The following is a 12,365-nucleotide window of genomic DNA, read 5'->3' as shown; positions in this document are numbered from 1 at the left end:
CCTATATGTAAGCATGTGACACTTTGTTCCCTGTAAGTATCTCAGAACTTTCTTTGCAGCTTTCCAATGTTCCATTCCCGGATTACTTTGATATCTTCCTAACATTCCAGCTGCAAAGCTTATATCTGGTCGAGTACAGATCTGAGCATACATGATACTCCCAACAACTGATGCATACGGAATTGCTTCCATTTGTTTTCGTTCCAAGTCATTTTTAGGACATTGAGTGAGACTAAACTTATCTCCTTTCTGAATTGGAACGGGAGATGTTGAGCACTTTTCCATCCTGAATCTCTCTAGTACTTTATTGATATATGCTTTCTGAGACAAGCCTAACAGTCCTTGTGATCTATCTCGGAATATTTCTATTCCTATCACATAGCTTGCCTCGTCCATATCTTTCATTTCAAAGTTACTAGAGAGAAACTTCTTAGTCTCATGAAGAAGACCAAGATCATTAGTTGCAAGCAAGATGTCATCAACATATAGAATTAAAAATATAACTTTACTCCCACTGACCTTCAAATATATGCATCGATCAACAATGTTTTCTTTAAATCCAAAGGAAACAATGGTATCATTAAACTTTAAATACCATTGGCGGGAAGCTTGCTTAAGTCCATATATTGATTTCTTTAATTTGCACACCATGTGTTCCTTTCCTTCAACCGAGAACCCCATTGGTTGGTCCATGTAAACATTCTCCTCTAAATTTCCATTTAGAAAGGCGGTTTTCACATCCATTTGATGTAGCTCCAAGTCATAATGGGCTACTAATGCCATGATAATTCTAAGGAATCCTTTCGTGAGACGGGTGAAAAATTTTATTTGTAATCAATGCCATCTTTTTTAGTAAAACCCTTAGCAACAAGTCTAGCCTTGTACCTTTCAAGGTTGCCATCAGAGTCACGTTTAGTCTTAAAGATCCACTTACAACCAACTCTCTTGCAACCTTCTGGCAATTCTACAAGGTCCCAAACATCATTTTGTTCCATGGATTTTAATTCTTCTTTCATGGCATTTAACCACTTTTCAGAATTATCACAACTTACAACTTGTGAAAACAAAACTGGATCATTCTCATTAATACTTGAGTCAGTTTCTAATTCATGTAGATATACCATATAGTCATTCAAAATAGCTGGCTTTTTTCTCTTTGTGACCTTCTTAATGATATTTCTTGTGGTTGTTCTACAATAGGTTCATTATGAATCATGGGTTTATTATTGTGTTGCTCTTCTTCATTGTTGTTTGACTCAACAGTTAGAGGAACACTTACTTTATTGCCAGAGGCATAAGTCAAAGGAACTTGCATTCTAACTTCTTTGACTTCCACTTTCTGTGGAATTGTACTCCCACTAACTTCACCATTTTCAATGAACCTGCATTTTCAGTTTCAACAATTCTCATATTATGATTAGGACAATAAAACATATACCCCTTTGATTTTTCTAGATAACCAATGAAATATCCACTGATTGTTCTTGAATCCAATTTTTTTTCTTGTGGATTATAAATCCTTATTTCTGCCTGACAACCCCAAACATGTAGGTGCCTTAAACTAGGTGTCCTACCAGTCCACAATTCAAAAGGTGTCTTTGAAACTGCCTTACTAGGAACCCTGTTTAACAAATACATGGCAGTTTTCAAGGCATAGATCCACAAATATATGGGTAAAGTTGAATTACTTAACATACTCCTAACCATATCCATTAATGTTCTATTACGCCTTTCTGATACACCATTTTGTTGTGGTGTATCTGGCATTGTATATTGAGCACAAATGCCACGTTTCTGAAGAAGTTTAGCAAATGGACCTGGGTGTTGTCCAGTTTCATTATATCTTCCATAATACTCACCACCTCTATCAGATCTTACAACTTTCACTTTTTTGTCTAATTGTCTTTCTACTTCATTCAAGTAAATTTCTAAGGCATCGACTGCTTGAGATTTCTCATGCAATAGATAGACATAACCATAACGTGAATAGTCATCTATAAAGGTAATGAAGTATTTTTCCTTTCCGAAAGAATTGACATCAAAAGGACCACAGATATCGGTATGCACAATTTCAAGAAGCTGAGTGCTTCTTGTAGCTCCTTTCTTTGTATGTTTTGTTTGTTTTCCTTTAATACAGTCCACACAAATATTTAGATCCGTAAAATCTAGATTTGGAAGAATTTCATTTTTTATTAATCTTTTCATTCTTTCTCTAGAAATGTGACCTAAACGTCTATGCCACAAGAAAGCAGAACGTTCATTTACTAAACTACGTTTAGTACCAATGTTATGATGCAAAGTCAAGAGGGTTTCATCATACAAACCATCTAAATTCAATTTATATAAACCATCACAAAGAATACCAGTACCAATGAGATGGTTATGCTTAAATAAACTGAAACATCTATTACCAAAAGTAAAAGAGTATCCAATAGCATCAAGTTTAGATAATGAAACTAAATTTCTAGATAAACTAGGTTCATAAAGAGTTTCCAATAAATCTAAATGATGTCCAATATTAAGGATTAAACGATAAGTCCCGACTGCTTCCACTGGAACTTTCACTCTATTCCCCATGAAGACGAACTTCTCATTTGGGCTTATGGTTTGGATTGTAGTGAATCCTTGCATCGTATTAGAAACATGAGTCGTACATCCAGAATCGATCCACCATGTATTATGGGGAACTTCAGTTAAATTTGACTCAAAATATACATAAGCATTAAGCTTACCTTTCTTTTCGAACCAAGCCTTACGTTTTGGGCAATCCTTCTGGAAGTGTCCAGATTTCCCACAGAAATGGCAATTATTACCCTTTGACGCTTTCTTCTGGATTGGCACAGATGCCTCATTAATCTTTAATGGTTTTTTGCCCTTATCATGTTTCTTAACAAACTTCTTTCCAGCTCCTTGATTCCCTTGGTGGCTTACATAATGAATTGAGTGACTTCCTTGATTCTTAAGTCTCGTTTCCTCCTGAACCAACATACTATGCAATTCATGCACATTCCATTTGTATTTCATGGTATTATAGCTCATTTGAAACGGCCCATACTCACTCGGTAATGAGTTAAGAATAAATTGTACAAGGAAATTCTCATTCACAGCCATTCCCAAAGACTTAAGTCTTGCTGCAATATTTATCATCTCAATGACATGCTCATGCATAGTACGTGAACCATCAAACTTTATGGTGGTCAGTGTACTCATTAGTGTCCCAGCAAGAGACTTATCAGCTGTTTGAGAGCGCTCTCCCACAAAACCCATAAATTCTTTCAGCACTTTCAGTTTTGGGTAGAGCTGTCTTAATACTGTCAGTAACAGTCATTCTCATGAACATAAGGTAGAGTCTGTTAGACTTTTCCCAAGCTTTATAATAGACTTTTTCTTCATTACTACTAGAATCAGTAATAGTAGCAGACTTCTCTTCCAATATAGCAAGGTCTTGATCCAAAACATCAAGGTGAAATTGGACTTGCTCATTCCAGTCAGAGAAATTAAGCCCATTAAAAATTGGAACAGACGCTACAAGAGAATTTAATTAGTGAATTGGGAACAGATACTGCATAATATAAATTTTTATATGAGTGTTTTGAGACATAAAATACATGCTACACATATAATATATTCAAACATCAATTAATAGTATATTGATGTTCTCCTTTGGGTGATACATCAACATACAACATACAAACATAATGATGCTAATAAATTTAATCATTATTTTGCAACTAAACATGCACCAATTAGAATTATCTAATACCTTTGGATATATAAATAATCTAGTAGCACACATAAGTCACACACAATTATATTCATTGATTATGAAAACAACTAATCAACCTTTGGGCGATACATAAATGTCTTATAATAATGAATTTCAATATACCCATAAACAAACAATTATTTTATTTAGCATCCATTATTCTATGGGTAATTGAATTAAATCACCATTAATTTGGAACTAAAATAAATATAAAATTTGGCCACTTTGGTGACTAACAAATTCATCATAAAATTAATTCCAAGATTTGATTTTTTTTTTTAAAAAAATCAATTCTTTCCAATTAGAAATACAAATTTAGGTATTTTAGAAAAAAGGAAACTTTCAAGAAAATAATTCTTACGCGATTACCACTAGGATTTCGATAATGTGAAATTTAATATATTGATCATATTTCAAAATTTAGAATTACATTCATGATCCAAACAAACAACATGCAGCGGAAAATTAAACATAATATTGCAACAATGACCTTGATAAAATTATTCCACTTACGGTGGTACTCAAAGGATAACATTTATATAATATTCGTTTGTTTGTCTATCCTTTTTCTTTTCACTTTTCATAATATTTTCTCACTTCAGGTGAAGAAAATATTCTTTATTTTCATTGTCGTACAATTATCTCACTTCGGGTGAGAAAATATCCTTTTATTTTCATTGTTGCACAATTATCTCACTTCTGGTGATAAAATATTCTTTTATTTTCTATTGTTGTACAATTATCTCACTTCCGGTGAGAGAAAAAAATTGCTTGAAATTTCTTAATTTGACAATGTCTTCTAGATCATTGCAAAATCGTTATATATGTATATATATAACATTCATGGAGAATTATACAATTTTATAACACATATCATTCACGGAAGATCATTCAATTTCAAAACCTTGCTCTAATACCACATGTAAGTTCTATGATTTTCTAATACATCAATTATAGAAAATTAAAGGATCTTTGAAATTCATGATACTCACATAATAATAAAAAAAAGTGTGTACCTTTCTCCATAGTAGAAAATTCCTTTGATCCTTAGAGTGTTTTGATCTTCTTGAGAAGAGAACCAAGATTTCACTCCCTTTGACTTTTCTTTCTACTCTCTCTATCTTTCGTGATGACTATGGTTTGAGAGAATCTATCTTTCGTGATGACTATGGTTTGAGAGAATACTTTCTGTCAGGGGTGTGGACCTTGTCTCACATTAGTGGATATTTATAATCCCTAAAGATTGTTATTTCCATCAAATAACAATTATTCTCATAAATGCTCCATTAAACCCATTTATGATTTAGTCTTTAATTATTTAATTATTTATTTATTAGTCCCTTTATATATTACATATTTTTCACATGAGACATAATTATCTTAGAGGAATTACTTTCATAATAATTTATCTAGTTAACTATTTGTTTGACTAATTTTTATATATTTACATGTTCCAAAAGTCATTAATTTTTTTTCAAACTACTAATTTTAAATTATTTTTATTTATTATAACTTATTGTCAAATTTAAAAATTAATTTATATATTTTTAAATAAATTTATATTAAATATTCATATTCTCGTGCATGGCACATGTTTTTATATATATAAAGCAACATTTTATGAGAAAGAAACGCATATTTCTTCGGTGTTTTCGTGTGTCACCTTTTTTCTTTTCTTTTCCAAACACAGGTGTACTCTTATCTTCTTTACAAGATCGCTTTTCAAAAACCTATTAAATGTTATCTGAATTAACACAATGATATGAATTATAATTTAGGGCCATACGAAAAATTCGATCAAACTATAAACAATCTTTAAAGAAGGAGATACTTGTTATGAGGTCTTAAGTAAAGTTTCAAAATGTAAAAGTAACGTCACACGTGAAGTATATAAATCTTATCAAACTACAAATTGTCATATGATGTGTAGAAATAAAGTTTTGACCAATAATTTGTTACTCCATTTCCTTGACTTTTCATAAAACCAGCACTACAAGATGACCAAAAACTAAACACTCCTTCAACAGCTCATTGAAACACATTCGCCTACAGTTCCATGTCTGGACCAACACTTAACAATTAATTAATTCACACCTCAATTATGTAAAGTCAAGGTCTCTAATTAATCAAATGGCTCCACGTCGCAAATATAAAACTTTTATCCATTTTGTATGCATACACTTTCTTTATATTTCATTGCGAATTATTCCTTGTAGGCTTGTATGTCTTATTATGAGATTCAATTTCGTAGTTTGGTCGGACTTCAATAAAAAAAAACAATCGATATTAATTTCGACATAAGATGCATAAAGTATGATTGCTTGTGCAAAGGTATGACAACTAAAGTTCAAGGGTTGAGTCTATAAAAAAATTAATTTTTATTAAATAAAAAAGTCATTGACAAAAGATTCAAGATATAGTTATCTCATTTAAAATTAAAGTTAGTAAAAAAAACTACATGCATCTATTATTTAAAACAAAAAATAATAAAACGAGTGTTGAAGATTTACAGAAAGTGAAAAAAAAAAAACAAAATAAAAAAAATAGTGAAAGAAAAATAATTTAAAAAATAGTTATAAAGATAACATAATTTAAAATTTTGTATATACAAAAATAGGTTATTATAAAGATAACCCTAACCCAAAAAGGCTTTGCATATTCACTAAGGTTGAGTGGTAATCCATTTATAGAACGGTCTCTGGGTCTTTTCCTCTCTAGCCCGTTAACCAATGGGCCACACTTGATAAAGCTCGGACTAGCCCACGTTTATATAAACATTACAAAAAAATTTTTTGCAAACATGAGCATAAAAACATCATCAACTAATTTTTCTTCCATAAAAACATCTCCTCTAAATATTGTTTCTTTGTCACGAAATATATTTACTTAATATATTCATGCAGATATTTGTATTTTGAAGAATAGTAGCAGAATGAACAACAGCTCATAGACTGCTATTTAGGGCATTATATATGACTGGAGAAAAGCTACTTAATTAATTATATGTGGAGGAGAATTATAATGATCATTGATCATGGCTGATGAGAAATAATGATGAAAGTATGGAATTTTTTTTATTAGCACGGAATGAGTAAGAAAGTGACAAAAATGATCTTGATTATGAAGACAAATGGAAAAGTGAAAAGTATTGGTTGAAAGATTCTCAGTAAGATATCCCATGAAGGCAAATCTCTATGGAATATAATGTAACTTGTCTTTCACAACTAAAAGCATAGGAGTATTATATATAGAAGCACATTACAAGTATAACAATAGAATCACTTCCTTGGATCTTTTAAATTTTGGATTAAATTTGCTTTTATCCAATTATTTGTATTTTTATAAGATTTTAAGTTGAGCTTGTATTGACATTTGGTTTTTTCTTTTCTTTTCTCTCGCCAAATGAAAATTATAATTCTGATTTGCAAATTTTAGTCGGAAATGGGTGAATTCCAAACATAGCACAATTAATATATATAATTTTGCATTGATTCTTGTACAACATATACATAGTGCTAGCTAGTGATAATGTACATACATCATACATGATACATGCATGTATCTCTAAAGAGCATAAAAAGACATTGGCGGGTAGAGCTCAAAAGTCACAATCTTATCCTAAAATGAAGATAATGTTAGATGCACCATGCGCATGTGTTCCATCTTCCATGTCACTGTCCATGCATGGCTGTGGGGATGCCCCTTGCATAACCATTCACTAAACTTCTTCCATTCCTAGTTTCCTACATATAACATTTAATTACCTAATTCATCAATATTAAAAAAATAATTAATTAAATTAATAATAGTAAATTTATTTATTTTATATATTTTCTTCTAGAATATTTTTTTAATTCGTATAGTTTTACTTACTTTACATTTTAATTTATATAGTTTAAAATAATTTTTTTGTTACTATACTTATTTTTTAATCTTTTTTAGTCCTTAAAATTTAGTATAAATTTTTATTTTTTATACTTGTAATTTTTTAATCATTTTAGTCTTCATTGTTAATTTTTTTTGTAATATTATTTTTGTGTGTGTTGATTTAACTTTGCATGCTTGATATTGAATTTGTTTTACTCAAATTGCTCTAAATTAAGTCTTTTGACATTTCGTATTCCGTATTCTTACATGTGACACTCATTGTTTAGACTTTCTCTTGTTATCTTCACAAAATTAAAGACATCTACTACATCAACACAAAAAGTAGACAACGTTACAAAAAAACATAAAAATAAAGATTAAAAAGATTAAAAAAGTATAAGAACTAAAATGATCTATCTTAAACTATAAAGACTAGAAATAATTTTAAAAAATAAGTATAAAGACTACAAAAATCTATTTTAAACTATAGGAACTAAAAAGTAAAGTAAATTGAACTATAGAGATTAAAAAAATATTTTAACCTTTTTTTCTAAAACTAATCTTATATTATTTATCTTTTCTAATTAATACTCATTTTTCTTTAAACCAATTAAAATGTATGTTTTCTTAAAATTTTTATAATTAATGTGTTTAATTTATCAAAATAAAAAAAAACACACTTTAATTAAAGATATTTTAATATAAAATAATTAATATAAAACCAATATAAATTAAATCTTATATAAAAAAATAAAAATTATTTTGAGTTAAATCTTGTAAATAAAAACAGATATAATAATAAATATATACTTATTTTCTCAACTATTTTATTTTTCATCTCATTGATTTCTCTCAAATTACTTATATATCTCCTTTCTTTTTAAATTTTTTTTTTGATGATATAATAGTCATACACCGTCATTATAAAAAAAATTATACTGCGGTTCAATTATAATATATTATTAATATGCTTTTTGAAGTAATTTTTAAATATCTCTAATATTAATACGAATAATGAATATACAACTTCTTAATTACTCGGAAATAAGAGTAATTCGTCATATACGGCTTTTTGTGATTGAATTATAATATAAAAATTATATATATATATATATATATATATATATATATCGTCTGGGTTAGCACAAATAATATAGGATTTAGTCTCAACTTGTATTTTTTATGAAGTGAGTTTAACACTTCTTGTTATTATAAAATCCTATAATAGTGGACATACATACTTAAAGAAGTTTCTTGATGTAAAAGATGAGATTCTTCTAATGAATTTTTGCTTATTCTGAGTTTAACAAATAAAATCTTGTATCAAATTAGGTATTGTTGAAAAAAGATTTATTTATTCTAAAAATAAGTCAACGATTAAATTATTGAAATTTAATATAGATAATAAGTAGTTGAGTGAATAATTATTTTATATATTAATTTAAATTAATGAAATAAAATATCAAATAACTTTAAATTTAACGTAAGACATAAATTATTGAATAATAAACTTAATAGTAAATTTATTCTTAAAATAAGTAAATTCTTATATATTATATATTTCTCTTTGTTTCATTCTGTAGACCCCCAAAATAGGTGTGTGTTCTTCTTTTCCCTTCATCAAACAGTGGAGGGTGACTTGGCTAAGTAAAGTTAGAGTCCCCCCCTCCCTCTTCTTCTAACAACCATTTGTATGTTTACTGCCATTCATTCTTCCTCCCCACAATAACTGGCGGCTTTGCCCACAACTTCCACCATTCTTTTTCCCTCATCTGTCTCCCTCATATTTTGTTTCAACACTTTTCAAAATACAGAATTTTCAATTTTGGTAAAATCAAGTGGGACCTTGCATGCTATACATTGAATTCTAATCAAATGTCGTATAAAGATTACATAACCGGTCTATATTTGTATATATTATCATAAATTTTTAGAATTGCTCTTTTATATATGATCCATCATTATATTGTGCTGATATTTATCATACTTTAATCACTTGTCCGATATTAAATTTAATCATAAATTGTCATGATCAATAACCGTTAAATAGTTTACAATTTATAAAAAGCTTTTCCAACAAAAGTAATTATTTTTATTTTTTAGTCTGTGATTTCAGTTTTTTTTTTTCAATTTTAAAACTAAAAGATGCAAGAATCTTTTACGGGAATTTGTGATAAAAGAATCACAAGTAGCTAGGATAAAAAAAATGTATGTTTTTTTTTATTTTATGTGTTTTGTGGAGAATGAGTGGATCAAACTCAAAATTTAAATTACAAACCCTACATTAAACCAAACTAGTTGTAACTTTATGAGTCATAAACTACAGCAGTTTGAGCTTCTAAATGAGGCATAAGCCCAATAAAAATCCAATTTGTATAGGCTATATATAATAGACTCAACCCTAATAAGACCATAATCAAATCGAATTAAAAAGGTTTAGATCTAATTTATTCACTAAAATTAATTAAGCTCGAGTCAAGGAAGTTCAATTTAAGAAGATTACAAAATCAATACAGGGCGCATATAGCGGGTTGAGCAAGAAAAAAATAGATTCAATTTGACCTTCTAAAGTAAGGTCTAAGTTTGATTAAGGTTCAATTTATGCAAGTTTTTGTGGGATAAGCCTGAATTTGGCTAAAATGGCTCGTATTTAATGTGTTTAAATTTAAAAACCAAGATCAACATTTCATCAAATAGATTCATGTTAGGCCAATTGCAAGAAATAACCATACACCATCCATGGCAATGGTCCACCCTAGCCTGTCTTAAAATTGAAGTCTTACTTTACATTGAGTGAATTTATATCGAGTCAATCAACCCAACGTATTTTGCTACTTTTAACAGTGACTGAGTGATAGACAAAAACAAAAACAAAAATGACACTTTTTATTGTCATATGATTATTTCAAAGGTCACATGCATGACATCTTAAAAAATTCAAATAAATTATATCTTTTACTCAGTCATAATAAAATCTAAAGGTGAATATTTTTTTTTTCTTACTATCACATGAAAAATCATCTCACAAGATAAATCTTCTACATGTATAGATTTAAATGTTAAATATAATAATCTCTTAAAAAAATACTTTTAAAGATGAAAAAAAAAAATCGAGCATTAATTTATCCGGGTAAGAAAGGGTGGCTGGGAGGGGAGAGGGAGATTATAATTTATCTTTAGCAAATATATCTAATTTCATCCTATTAAAAAGTTATTTAACTCAATTATTTGTTGAATAATCCTCTTTAGCAAATATAATAATCCTCTATATTTATTTTAGTTAATATTTTCAAAGGTCAATATGAATTACTAATAATAATTCTTTTGCAGGCTAAATTAATTCACATTTATTTTTCATGGACTAAATATGTACTTAAAAAAGTAGAACAAAAATAATGGAAGGACTAGAATATTTACATTTGTTTGTCGATTATGATAGTCTTACTTAACTTGAAAGAGATTATTTCCGGTAGAAGATATAGTGGTCTAGATAAAAAAATATTTACATTTGTAATCTTAATAAGGAATTAATTGAAATTTTTTTTCTTTAAATTCAAAATTTGAGTAAGTGATGTTTTAATTTTTTTTTCCTAAGGTTTCACATTGGATCGTGTTTACAATAATCTTTCTTCCAAGCACTAAATTGTTTTCACACAGTATCATTTTAATTTTGTAACCACATACACAATCTTACACTTTACTTTAACCAGCCAAAAAAAAATATCTTAAAGATTGACAAGGATATTAATTTGAACGTTTAATTTCTCTACGTGACCACAAGCCTCCATCACTTTCGACTCACAATTTTCCATTTCAATTTCAATGGTTTGGCAGACGACCAATATACATAACTTTAGTGGTAACACAATTCATTATTAAGTAACAAATGAAATATGAATTGATATAAAGTCTCATTTAACTTCATGAAAGTTAAAGTGCATGAACATTCTTTTTTTCTTCTTCTCATGCTGTTGCAGTTGTTCTTTTTTTTTTTTAATCTAAATTAACTGACGGTAATTTTTATAGAATTAATTACGATTAATATATTGGTGATTCTCCATATATTTAACTTTGCTTTTCATTTCCCTTAATTTATAATATATATAAAACAACTTCCAACTTCCAAGTCTTAATATACCCTTCAACTTATAAGTATTTCATAAGAACGGTGGGAATGAGAGCAAGGGTGTAGAATATATAATAATCTATAAATAAAGTTTCATTTTGGTCCGTGCTAGTTTATATTCTACATATTTTTTTCAAAAGGTTTGAGTTTTAATTTATACCACTCTCTCTTCGTAAGATTATAAGGGTACCGAGTCTTACTATTAATATATATTAATCGATTTTAGTCGAATGAGTGTAGGACCAAGTGCTATAAAAGTATAAATAAATATCACAATATGCAAAAGGTATGTAAATTTTATGATACATACGTATTAATGAATATTTTTTCACAAAAGGGAAAAAGCTGCTAGTACAAAATAAATTTTAATTACATAAAGAATAAAATAAATAATGACTACTTTTTTCCTTTAGGAGAGCTGGCGGAAGGGAAACAAAGGTACATTCGATTGTGACGCATCCACCGAAGACCTCCCCACCATGAGTCCATGACTCATCACCTTTTCACTTTTAAATTCCAAATTATTATTCTAAAATACTTTTAAAGTCCTCAAAAACCTCATAGTTCAAAATACTATACAATATGTTATTATGTTAATCCAAACCT

The sequence above is a fragment of the Cajanus cajan genome, chromosome 4, assembly GCF_000230855.2.
Source record: "Cajanus cajan strain Asha chromosome 4, NIPB_CcT2T_4, whole genome shotgun sequence".
Classification (NCBI taxonomy): Eukaryota; Viridiplantae; Streptophyta; class Magnoliopsida; order Fabales; family Fabaceae; genus Cajanus; species Cajanus cajan.
Note: the sequence above shows the minus strand (reverse complement) of the source record.